This window comes from Pundamilia nyererei, unplaced genomic scaffold (assembly GCF_000239375.1).
Source record: "Pundamilia nyererei isolate P.nyererei 1_Seehausen unplaced genomic scaffold, PunNye1.0 scaffold00092, whole genome shotgun sequence".
In the NCBI taxonomy this organism is placed as follows: Eukaryota; Metazoa; Chordata; class Actinopteri; order Cichliformes; family Cichlidae; genus Pundamilia; species Pundamilia nyererei.
The window spans coordinates 652,169-665,417 of record NW_005187493.1 but is presented as its reverse complement, the minus strand read 5'-3'; positions in this window follow the sequence as shown (position 1 = coordinate 665,417).

The following is a 13,249-nucleotide window of genomic DNA, read 5'->3' as shown; positions in this document are numbered from 1 at the left end:
ATCAGGTAAATGTTAAGAGGTAGGAACGTTTCTGATGGGTTGTTGTGGGGGGATGAAAAATAATAAAGGACACTCATTGGAGTAATGGCCCGTCTCGTGTCTGTGAGTCATTCCTCCAGTCAAATAAAATCCATAACCTCAACTAACGGAACATGGTGTCAGAAGACAACTGGAAACGTTAGTTGGGCATAAGCGAAAGGTTTCGGCGTCGGTGCCAGGTTAAAGGTCAGCCATAGAGGAGCTGCGCGAAAAGAGACGTGACGTCATGAGTCAGTTTCAAGTCACCCCGCCGGAGACGTTCACTTTTAGGTCCGACGACTGGACCAAATGGATAAAGCGTTTTGACAGATTTCGCATCGCGTCTGACTTGGAGACGCAAGCGGACGAAAATCAAGTGAACGCCCTTATCTACACTATGGGCGAGGAGGCAGGTATCCCTGCACCTGACTCCCGAAGAGGCGAGCAATTATGAGACCGTTAAAAGGAGGTTGGATGCTCACTTCGTAGCCCGAAGAAACATCATATTAATCTGATTAATCTGTCTAATCTGATTTCTTGGTTATATCCCAGCATCACATCCTATTTAGTAGGGGGGTGTAGTATCAGGTAAATGTTAAGAGGTAGGAACGTTTCTGCTGGGTTGTTGTGGGGGGGATGAAAAATAATAAAGGACACTGTGTCTGTGAAGGTTCTCAGTCATCCAGGTCATCGTAGTCAAAGGACACTCATTGGAGTAATGGCGCGTCTCGTGTGTTTTTGAGTTTTGCGTCCAGTCAGATAACACCCATAACCTCAAATAACGGAACAGAAAGAAAGAACAAAGGTGGTATGCTGATAAAGCTGATAGGCATAATTTGAAGATATGGGAACGTGTTGATGAAGCTAGGGTAAGAAACTATCAGTGAGAGTGACAATCGGTGAGCTTCATGCTTTGAAAGGACACTCCAGATGTGCTTTTTGCTTTCAGAGTGTTGATGGAGATGTATAGAGAACATCAGAAGAAGTCACACTGTGTCTTTCTGGATCTAGAAAAAGCCAATGGCAGGATGCCAAGAGATAAACTGTGGTACTGCGTGAAGGTGTCAGGAGTCACAGAGAAGTATGTGATATTTGAGGACACGGTGTTGAGGTGTGCAGGAGTGACAGATGGGTTCAAAGTGGAGGTGGGATTAAATCAGGGACTGGTTCTGAGCCCCTTGTTTGCAGTGGTGGTGATGGACAAGCTGGCAGATGAGGTCAAGCAGGAGTCTCCGTGGACTATGATATTTGCAGATAACATTATGATCTGTAGTGAGAGTAGGCAGCAGGTGGAAAAGAGCCTGGGGAGGTGGAGGTATGCTTTGGAGAAAAGAGGAATGAAAGTCAGCAGAGGCAGGTCAGAATACATGTGTGTGGATGAGAGGAAGAGAGGTATAAGACTGAAGCTGCAAGGATAAGAGGTAGTGAAAGCAGATGAAATTAAATATCTGGGGTCAACCATCTAAAGCAAAGGTGTTCAACTCTGGCCCGCGGGCCAAATTTGGCCCACAGCCTAATTACATTTGGCTCGCGAAGCCATACCAAATTACTATTAGAGCTGGCCTACTGGTATTATACAGCTAATATATATATTGTTTAGTATATAGCATCAAGAGTGAAAGTGAAGGTTTACAAGGTAGTAGTGAGAGCGGCTCTGCTGTACAGTTTGGAGATGGTGCACTGACAAAGAGAAAGGAAGCTGAGATGGAGGTGGCAGATCTGAAGATGTTAAGGGTTTCACTGGGAGTGACTTAGTGCGTTAGAGAGGCAAGGCTGAGATGGTTTGGACATGTGCAGAGGAGGGACAGTGGATGCACTGAACTAATGATGCTAAAGATGGAGCTGCCAGGCAGGAGGGAAAAGAAGAAGACCTTAGAAGAGTAGTAAAGGAGGACATGCAAAGGGTTGACATGACAGAGGAGCATACGGTGAGATGGAGGCAGATGATCTGCTGTGGCAAACGCTAAAGGGAGCAGATGAAAGAATAAAACATAAAAGCCCTTGTGACAAAGACCAAACATTAAACTCACTTCTCTCTCTCTCTCCCTCTAACACATACTTATGGTACATACCTGTGGAACTAAAGACAAAAAAGGAATGCGTTAAGCATAGACTGACATTGACCTGCACAACGCTATAGAAATGCTGTATGCACATGCATCCAGACACAAAGGAAAACCATGTATGGCTTATTTTCCATGCAGTAGTTGGCCTCTTCTATAGCGCCGCAGGAAGCATGTGACCGTCACTGGAATCCCCCTTTCATAAGAGAACAGAGACTATATCACAGAGGTCCCTGCAGAGGCACGAGAGCCCTCATGGTCACATAGTCTGGCCTTTTTCAAACTGGTCCTCTGTGGAGCTGAGGAGGGATATTTTTAAGCTGGTAAAAGAAATAAGCAGATGAACAAGATTTCCTTCTTTCTTTCTTTTCTCTTTCATGGATAGAAGGACAACAACTTGTGGGTTTCATGTGTGACCAATTGCTCTCACGTTTTAGTCACATGAACATTCCTGTCCCCCTCTGCCCCCCGACCAATAAACAAGAGACTGTTTGATGATAGGACATGATTATTTAGCCTACTTCTGCTGCCAGCTCTTCTTTTGCCCTGCTCAGCTGTAAAGAATGCCCTAATTTCAGTTCCACCCTACTAACAACCAGCCTCACACGCCCCCTTTTCCTTTTCATTTTACAGCTTTGGCCATCTCTTGTTTCTTTCTCACTTTTGGGCACACACACAGATATGCAGGTCTGATTCTGCTGACCCAGTGGCATGTGGCTGCAGGATGCTCCAGTTATTTTGCACAGAGAGTTTCTGCATTTATTGGTCCACTGGCATAAGGCCCACTTCCAACCAGACACAACAATTCCATGCTGCTTTTTTTTCCCAATGATTCACTCCTGTCCACTGACCCAGTCTTGGAAAGAAGATACACTCTCACACTCACTCAGTTATTGCTGGTAGTTAAATCTGTCTGATACGACCCTAGGACACACTCAGCACCTTAAGATGACTCAAAGGGCTGCTTTGACCCCAGGCGGTTGTTATTTTGTCACGGATGGAGATGCATATGCAGAATATCCAAACAGCATGGTACACTAACCGCAGTTCTGCTTGTTCTTGAGATATCAACATGAAGCTCACAGTGTATGTTTGTTTACATATTCAGTTCAGTTCAAGTTTCCATGCTTTAAATCAGTGTTCTCTCACTGAGCCAAGTACATGGCATGTTTATATATCAAACTTGGCCCATTTCTCCTTTGTTCAGTCGTCCATTTAAGATCAGTTACAGCTGTAATAAAACATAATTAAGCTTCCAGAAGCCATGTAAAGGTGCAATACCTTAGGCTCCAGCTATAAAAGAATTTATTCTATTTCACCAACCTGACAAGTTGTTTCAATACATGATCAAAATCTAAGAGACATGGATGTCAGTAAGATAAAAACTCATGGTGACGTTACAGAGATTCAGTAACAGAGTTCTCTAAGTCAGTTTTAGTGATTAAATGTTTGGCCCTAGCAGATCAGCTACAAGTCCATCCCATCAGGCACTGGTGGAGGTGGGTGGTGTCCCTTGCCATTGCGGGAACTTGATTATGTGACTCTTGAATTTTTGTGTATATTATAGGTAATTTTGAAAATGAATGTGATGTCCTCTGTCCTCTGGAAATTTAATATTGGTAATCACAGGACTTTTGAGCAAGACAGTGATTCCAAGCATATTTGTTGTTCACAGTAAGTTTCAGGAATCTCTTTGAGCATCTGTCTCGGTGCTCAGATATGAATCCCATGAAAATAAAAAAATCTTTCATGGTATTTAAGGCTGGCTCGTAAATCACTTTATGCTCTGCTTCAGCGTAAAGTCCAGTTCACCATTAACTTTTTATAATTTTTTGAACATTTGGCAGAGACACAACTGAAGAAAAAACGCTTTAAACTTCAAAACAGTAGAATCTCATTTGTGTTGGAAAATTTAGAAAAAAAATGTTAGAAGCTTTAAATGTCATGTGGACCAAAACTTTATTATTTTACTACACCAAAGTTCTGTGTTTTCTACCAGGTAAGCCCAATATATATTATGGATCTTTTCCTTGACTGTTCACTAACAGCTTATATGATGTTCTGATTAAAGCTCATCTTCTGGCAGGTTAGCATTGTCCTGTCTGTCTGCTATATATGAGCCTGCTTAGCTTAGCTTAATAACTTTGTGTTACAGAAACATGTCATTTTAGGTTCTATACTAAATTATTTAAACAAGTCACTGTATGAATTTTAGTTCAGTCACTTATTGGAATTTGTTACCCTTTAAGAGCCAGGTTAGCTATTTCCCCAGCTTCCTGTCTTTATGCTAACATAAGATAAGCTAAACTAAGCTAAGCTATGTGGTTACTGGTATCAGCTTCGTTCTGCAAGTGTAAGTTTCAGCTGTCCATCTTTTTTTCTCTCAGTCTGTGTCCCTGCCTCCCTGCAAGGGGGGGGGGCTCGTAATCCAATAATCCACGTTAATCCAAACTGAGATTACATGAGGTGAAAGAGCCACTTTGTCCATGGGAATATGGTCCAGTTTAAATCAGCCCGACATTTTATATAGATTACATTTGCTGCATGTTTTGTACATAATCAAATGTATTAACATCTGTGCATGAGTGTTGATCTGTTATGGAGAAGAGCGCTGTGCTTCTTTTTAATGAACAGCTGTTCCTGCAGCCTAGCGGTGCTTCTTCCTCCCTCCACTGTGTTCTGCGTATTAGCAGAGGTCAGCCCAGCCAGTGCTCTTTAATCCTGCCAGTCTGATCCTCATCACGTTTCACCTCCTACACTCAGCCTACTGCCCCACTGCCCTAACACGTCTGATCGACTAGATTTGCTTCAGAATATTCCATATTCTTGGCGTACTTGCTCTGTTAATACAGCCCTAACTGACTTACAGCATCACCTTAACCTGCCTGCATCACACTTCTGCTGGTGTCTTATGATTGAAGAAAGAGAGCTGAGATGAATCCTAAGACATAACTTGGTTTAATGATCATCCTCTTTGTCTCAGCAGACATCACAGAGCTGAGAGAAATCTGCTGTGATTTACTGGACTTGCGGTCATGTGTTCTTAAGAGTCCCATGCAGTTGCAATCCTCCACTCGGCACTATTTTTAAGCTGCCCAGCTGGCACCACCACCCCCCACACCACACATGCACACACCCACACTGATGTATGTGCTTGTGCAGGGCTGGTATGACCATTGCCTCTACTATGTCCTTGTATGGTTGTGTGACCCACACACCCTGCTAGTACAGCTTTCCATTCCTGGAGTCCACTCCTAAAACATACTGTATATTCCTCATTGCCAATATTATGTCCTGTCACGCCTCTTGCGTACTATTTGGCCTACCCCTGACATGCATATACAGTAAACCATCATGGGCATGCAGCACTAACAGAAACAACCACACCTGCTTATCTAGATGATGTGAACCCATGCCATCTTTACGGATAGATGACATAAATAGACCATTTTGGACTTTTAGTATATCCATACTGTATATACATAATATCTCCCTCCCTGCCTCACGTTCCCAGTGTATCTTTCACCAACTGACAGGATTAGTAACATTAAGCCCTGAACTCTTGAACCCAGGACTGTCAGGGAACACGACCAGTGCACTACCACTGTTAACTGCAGCAGGCCTCGCACACTGTTGTATGCATGCTTTTTTGTTCTGTGGTGAAGATGAGTCGAGGAGATGCATGCCACTGTCATATCTGCCCATTAAAAGTGAAGAAGATACAGTCAACTGCTAGTTAGCTTCACTTAGTCTGAAGACTGGGAACAGTGGAAAGAGCAAGCCTGGCCCTGTCTAAGCAAAATGTTGTGGGTTATGTGCCAGACTGTTTCTTGGCTCTGTGTATTTTCCAGGAAACCAGCAGACACTCCATTTAATTACTTGCTCCAAACCAAAAAAAGAAAACTAAGGAGGAAAAAAAGTCAAAGGACACATAAAACCAGGAACCAGTAAACAAGGAACTGTCTTTTTTTAGTTTAAAAAATAGATTCATCAAAGAACACAATCTGCTATTAGGCAGTTTTAGAGGTGCTCTACTGATCTCTAGCTCTATAGCTACACTAAATGGCTAGAACTAAAACTAAAGGACTTACAAACCAAATGATACTGCCACGTCTTTTCTGTTCTGTTCATTTCTTTTTCTGTCTCTCCCTTTATTAGGATTTTTTTTACCCTGCTTGCGATGTTTAAGCAGCCAGTTTGCCTCTTAACACAATGCCTTAGGCCTTAATGTAGCACTAAGTCTGCGCTCAGCTGCCAGTGAAACATAAACATTAACACTTTGCAGAGCACTTGAATTATTAATGCTCAGCTGATGGATTGTGTTCAGTCGTTGCTTTAGCCTCTTCCAGTGTGTGTGTATTGGTGTGTATAAGACAAAGGGGTAGGATAATACAGAAAGAAGAGGCTAATTCACTGTTTTGGCTCCTGTGGGAGACGCTGCTCTCCTCTCATCAGTAGGTCAGGATGTTTCCTGTCAGAAGCAGACAGTAACAGCAGCTCCTCACACTCTGCCATGGAAAAAACTCTTAGGACAACAATCCACTCAGCAGCTGCTAACAACAGAGAGAGAGCTCAGAAAGAGGACATAGAGAAGAATGAGGCCAGTGGGGCTTCCCCTGAAGACGCAAAATTACAAACATATGCACAAATATCTTTGTACAACACTGGTGCCACCCTGTCCCGCAAACGCCAGCATATAATGTACTGTGTAATACCTTCAGGGGTGATTTCAGTGGAGCTTTTGTCCCTTGTTACAAAGTAATGCAGTATGCCCTCTTCAAACTAGAGTCAGTGTAATCAGCATTGAGCTGACTTCTCAAGTAGCCACAGATAAAGAATTACGGGTGGTTATGAAAGCATTCAGAGAACAGCTGGCCTGACTAAAGGACACTAAATCGATTATCTTGTTGTCCAGTAGAAATACAAAATTGAAATTTCTCAGAATTCTTTGTTCCAACACAACAACACTGGAATACACAGATTCCCATACTTGGAAAGCGGACTCTGTAGAAGAACAAACAAGATAAACCATGTGACAGAAAGTGATGAGTCGGTGTTTACTCTGTGCATCTACTGATGCAAAGACAGTCACAACACACATGAATGTGTTAAATATATACAAGCAGCACCCGAAATTACTTTATTATTTATTTTACAAATGCCAAACCGCTTCCAAAACTATAGGCCAGTGAAGGTGGTGTAAATTGATTGTCAGTGCTGATGTTTACTAAAGGTTCACACCAGAACATGACTGTCTTCCAAACTCCAAAAATTCCCTGCTAAAGGTTATCCTGTCTTTTAAAGGAAACCCGAAACCCACCATAAATATACCATTTACCCAGCAACAGAATAGATGGGGCAAGAGTTTCCAGGCTGCAGGTGCCTTACCAGAAAACACGAGTCTGATGTTTTACTACAGATAACCTGCAGATCGCGTTCTCTTAGCGACAGCTAAACATCGAGCACAACGTACAATGATTTGCTGTGCTGCCGTGACATGTTTAAAGTGGACAGGCTTGGGTCACCAGGCTTATCGGAGCATACAAGGGAGTGCATGCATGTTTGATGGGGAGGGAAAGAAGATAAAGAAAATAAAACAGAATAGATGGGTGATATCATTTAGGAAGACTTTTAAGGATAGGAGCTTGCCACCACTTGGTCAAGGAGCCTTTTATGGCTTTTAGAAGTAATTTTGTAGGTGTAGTTATCATAAAGCCTGAATGAGTCAACCACATCAGCATACATTCCCGATCACACAAGATAAATATCCTTTATGGTGGTTTCTGTCCTGAAAGTCAGGGACTAAAGCTTCCCTGTTTATTATCTGTTTATTCACGTTACCTGATACTGAATTTCAGTGTTTCTTAATCATTTTATATAGTTTTAAGATCCAATTTGAGTAAACAATTTTATACAACCTCAAGTTTATCTTATATTATGTTTTTTCATGAAAACTACCTGTTGTCGAAAGACACAACACAAATACACATGCCTGACACGTTATTGGGTGGATGAAAACAAAAATGTCAGAAGAAAAACACTCTCGAGCGCCTGGTTAATAATAAATATGTTGAGCAAGACCAGACTGTGGAAAATTTGAGTAGGTGGGCAGACAGATTTTGAGATAGGATTGCTTTGATGCGCCCTTGGAGCGTCTTCCTAGAGTGTTGCTGTGCAGACCGGTTACTTAAGGCTATAAGAAAGCACACACTAACTTACATACACATATAGAGAAAAAGACACACAGTCAGATTCACCTCTGCAGACAGGGGGATGAGTCATCCTCTATTCCAGTCCCAACTGTGATCCAGCCGGGGTCATGTAAACAAGTCTAGCAAGCTGGCAAACTAAATATGGGGGCTGTATGTACAGGCAGCAAATACATTGAGGAATAGATACAGTTTCAACCAGAAAGATTAATTTAAAGGTTGCAATAGGATGCTTTTTAAAATAAATTTTAAAAAAAATGGGGGGGAACAAAGTGTGCACACGATGTATCATGCAGTCTGTGTGGAATGTAGATTGGTGGGTTGGGTGGGCAAATGTTCTTGAAGTGCTACCCCACCTCTCGCAACGATCTGCATCTGTTCAGCCTGTATAGACATGTGCTCAGCTGTGCATGTGTTTGTGTGTGTGACTAGTGCGAGCTCAGCTGTGAGTGTGTCATTGTGTGCACATGAGTAAGGAACAGTGAGCTGTAGTCAGTCTGCTTTTGTGCATGTGGAGGCATGCGTTGTGTTTGTGTGTGAGTTTGTGTACTGGTGCAACAGCAGGGACTAATGTGGCATTCGCCTGCTGCTTCCCTCGCCTGGTTCGTACCTCAGCTGTTCCAGTGGACCGAAGCCAGACGACACTCATAGCTCTGGTGTGTGTCTGCACTCCGTGACCTGGGGCTGTGTCTGTGTGTGTGTGACAGTATTGTCCATTCCAACATCGTGCAAAAAAAGAAAGGTTTGTGTAACTGGAGAGCTGAAGTGAGCCTACTGAGGAATAAGAGAATGAGCTGTGGAGTTCACCAGAGAATCGCCATTCCAGTAGACAGTTCAGTTCAGGCAGCGTTAATAGGCTGCCGCTGGCGGATCATCACAGAGCTCAAAATTACATAAAACGAGCTTCGTAACGAAGTTTTGTAACATGCAAATATGTGAACAAACTAAATCAAAAAGAGGCTCGACAGACCCCTAAAGGCATCCTTTTAATTTACCAAGAAACATCAGTCTGTCTCATCCTTAAACACTGGCTAGAGAAGTCTGCAGTCACAGACGACTGTACTAGAAAATAAAAAACAAATTCTTGGCCAATTCTTTGGGTAAACCTGATACTCTACTTAATAAATCACTAGAATTACTAATGACCTCATTCTTTATTAAAACCATGTTTTTCTTATTTATGTTTCTTAATATCTATCAATAAATCCAGCTTTGGCATATCCTCTTGTCCCTATGCTACCCCGAGTGTCTTTAGAAACACCATTTATTTTAAAAGAAGGAGGTGCCAGGGCCTAACAACTGCTGCTGAAACTCCAGCCAGCAGCACCAAATTCTGGTGCAGATACAAGTTGCAGATTAAGCCCTAAATGTATTCTTGCATCGACTGAAAGTTAGCGTTCTATGTCCAGTCTAACTGCAACATTGTGTTTGATTAAATGTCATTTTTCACACAAACTAAAACTTTTATTTTATTGGGAGCAAGACAGAAATCTGAGACAAATGAACTGAATTTCTGAAAACTGGCTACATGGCAAGAAACAACTGGAGGCAGGGCTTCACTTTTTATGTATTTTAAAGTACTGCTTCCACAGGTTTTAAGAGGGTATAAGTAGCAGCCAGGAGCTACTAATCAAATGCATTTCAGCACCTGATCATCAGCAAATGTGAGCATTTCTGTGACAGCAGATATTTTGTTGTTTGCAGTTTGCTTGTCTGGAGCATTTCCACCTGTGAGTGTGGCAACAAATTCAGTCTATGGCTGTATAATAATCTGCAGAAAACCCACAAGCTACATATCAGAGCCCTCAGCCAGCAATGTTAAAGTTGATGACAGTACAATTAGCAAAAGACTAAACAAGTACAGCTCCTTTGAAAGGGTTGCCAGGAGAAAGGCTCTTCTCTCTCAAAAGAACGTGGCAGCACGGCTTAGCTTTACAAAGTGGCATCTGAACAAACCACAAGACTTGAGTGTCCTCTGGACTGTAGAGCGGAGATGTTGGACCACAAAGGCCTTTACACACTGCAAACAACCACATTTTCTGGTTGTGTAACACATATATATGATCCCGATGTTTCTAAACAAGAAAAGGAGGAAAAGGAGATCCTAGGTTTATCCAGTTTTCACAAGAAGGAATCAGCAGGGAGAATTTCTAGGTTTGATCCAGGAGTTGAAGCGGGATGACTGCTGTCGTAGATAGTGCATGATTTCAGTTGGGCAGTTAAGCTTTTCTTGGTTCAGGACTGCATCTGAGGAGGCAGAGAAATAAATTCAGAGAACCAACTGACCCAGAGCAGCATTTAGCTGTGTGTCTGAGGTAAAATAGCATTATTTAAATATTTCTATGTAATTATATAGTCAATACTGGTGCACATTTTGAGCTACGAATACATTTACTTATTCACATCTGCAAAAAATGGGAAAAATCTAGCTCAGAAAAAAGGCATGAAATATTCACACGAATCTTTTTACACGTCCGGTGTGTGAAGGCCTTAACACACGGCGTCGTGTTTGCTGAAATTCAAACACATATCGACACAAACATGTCATACCAACTGTCAAGCACGGTGGTGGAGGGGTGATGATTTGGGCTTGTTTTATAGCCACAGGAGCTCAGAAACCTTGCATTCATTGAGTCAACCTTGTACTCTCTGTATGCCAAGGTGTTCTAGAGTTATATGTGAGGTCGTCTGTCTGACAGGTAAATCTTGGCTTAAACTGGGCAATGAAACAGGGACTGCACGGCAGAAAATCTACAACAGATTGGTTCAAAAAGAAAACGATCGACATATTTCAATTTCACATCACAGTCCAGACCTCAACCTGATTGAAATACTGTGGTGAGACCTTTAAGGAACAAGAAGAAACATTTTAAGAAGCCAGGCCCAAATCCCTCCACGATGTGAGAGACTGATAAAGTGACATACACAACCATTACTTCAAGTTACTGCTGATGGAGGTGGTTCCACAGGCTACTGAATCATGAGGTGATTTATCTTTTTCACATGACTGTAAGCGACATGCCTAAAATATTAAAATCATTGGCAGATGACACTAATTTATATTGCTCTGGCAAAGGTTTGCAACAGCTTCTGTACACAAATAAAGAACCTTAAAGTCTTAAAGGAATTAATATGTTTTCACTAAACTACAGGGAAACTTATTATGTATAATAACAGGCAAATAAAAATAAAGTTATCCGATCGAATCGACGGCATAGCGGAGCTTGTAGAGAGACAGAAACACATGTTTACACTTAGAGCCAAACTTTTAGGAAGAAGCAGGTCAAGATTTCCTAACCTGCAAGGTAACCAGAAACCTGTCACCACTCTGCCCCTCCTCGTTCAGACTCAGCACCAAAAATCCTGCTGTGGCTCCATATGGTCTGCAGGGTTAGACTCACTGGGAGATTCTCGTGTGGGAGAGAGATGTGTGGGGTTGACAGAAATAGAAATCAGTGTGTCAAAGTGGATGTAGGGACAGAGGAGCTTTACACCATATGGTCAGAAGGTGACTGGGTTGATGTCTAATGGGATTGGTCTAATCTGCTTTTACGTTAATCAAAAGAGATGAAGAGAGAAAGATTCAATCACTTAGCTTTAGAGTCTGTCAAGTTCTACTAGCTGATTGTACGAATCATTTTAAAGGGAAAGCTGAATACAGGAGAAATGCATCCCTGTAAAACCTGTTCTTCTGCTACAGCGCAAACAATGTGAGATGAGAATGTTTTTACAAGGACGGGTTACCACATCAAAACAAAGACAGAAGTTTTCTTGTAGGCTTAAATTCCCTGAACAATAAAATGAGATGGTCTGTCTTTTCGCATGCATTGTCTGCTTGCTTATTTGTTCTGCTTAGCCTCATATTTGAATAAAGATTTTAATAAGGGCACCCTGACCTACTGCTGATGGAAAGAAGGTGCCACACCCAGGCTCAGGCAAAATAATGGTACACACATCATTTTTACCCTAAGGCAACCCTCGTATTTTCAAGATCAGCCGGCAATAAACACCTGTGTCAAATTCTGTTACGTATACCCGGCTACCTAGTCATCACAAACCACTTCTCTAGTTTCTGTATCCAGTCATGTTGCTCAACCGGTTTCTCCTCCTCCTGTTGCGTGTGTACCTGACTTTTTCATCCCACTGGACACCAGCCTGCACAGTGTAAACAGCCATGAATCACCAGTGTCTGCGATCACGCTGCCTTCGTTCTTACGAAAGCAGGCGTCTTCTTCCAGATTTTTCTTGACAGGATTATTTTTAGCAGTCTTGTGTTTTGGTTTTGTGTCACATCAGGACACGAGACACAAAGGACATAAAAGGACAAGAGAAAAGTTGAGAAATATCAGGAGGAGGGGCAATTTAATCTATATATAATGAGATCTAATCAGCTAATCACATGGCAGCAAATCAGGCCGTTCAGGCATGTAGACACGGTCAAGACGATCAAAGTTCAAACTGAGGATCGGAAAAGGGAAGGAAGGTGATTTAAGTGACTTGGAATATGGCATCTTTGTTTATGTTAGATAAGTGTTGTCCAAAAAGGAGAAAGCATTTAGTGAGCTGCTGCACTCCCGCCAAAAGTCCCCCGCTGACGTCAGAGGTCACACTGCATCGAGCTGGTAGGAGGGCAGCAGTGACTTAAATAACTGGTTATTGGTATGCAGACGAGCATTTCTGAGAGCACAACACTTAGATCGTGGAGCAGAAGACCACACCGGGTGCCACTTTTGTCAGCTAGGAACAGGAGTCAGACAGCAGGGTCATAATTTAGCATAATCAACATGAAGTTTCACATGTCACAGAAGCTGTAAATGAACAACAACAAAAACATTACTGTCAGCACTTCCTCATCAGTTTACTAAGATAGCCTGTACTCATTGTTAATTTTGTTGGCAGAGCAGCTGTTTCGGCTCTGGCACAAACACAAGTAGCAGGTACACTTACTTTGTTTCACTA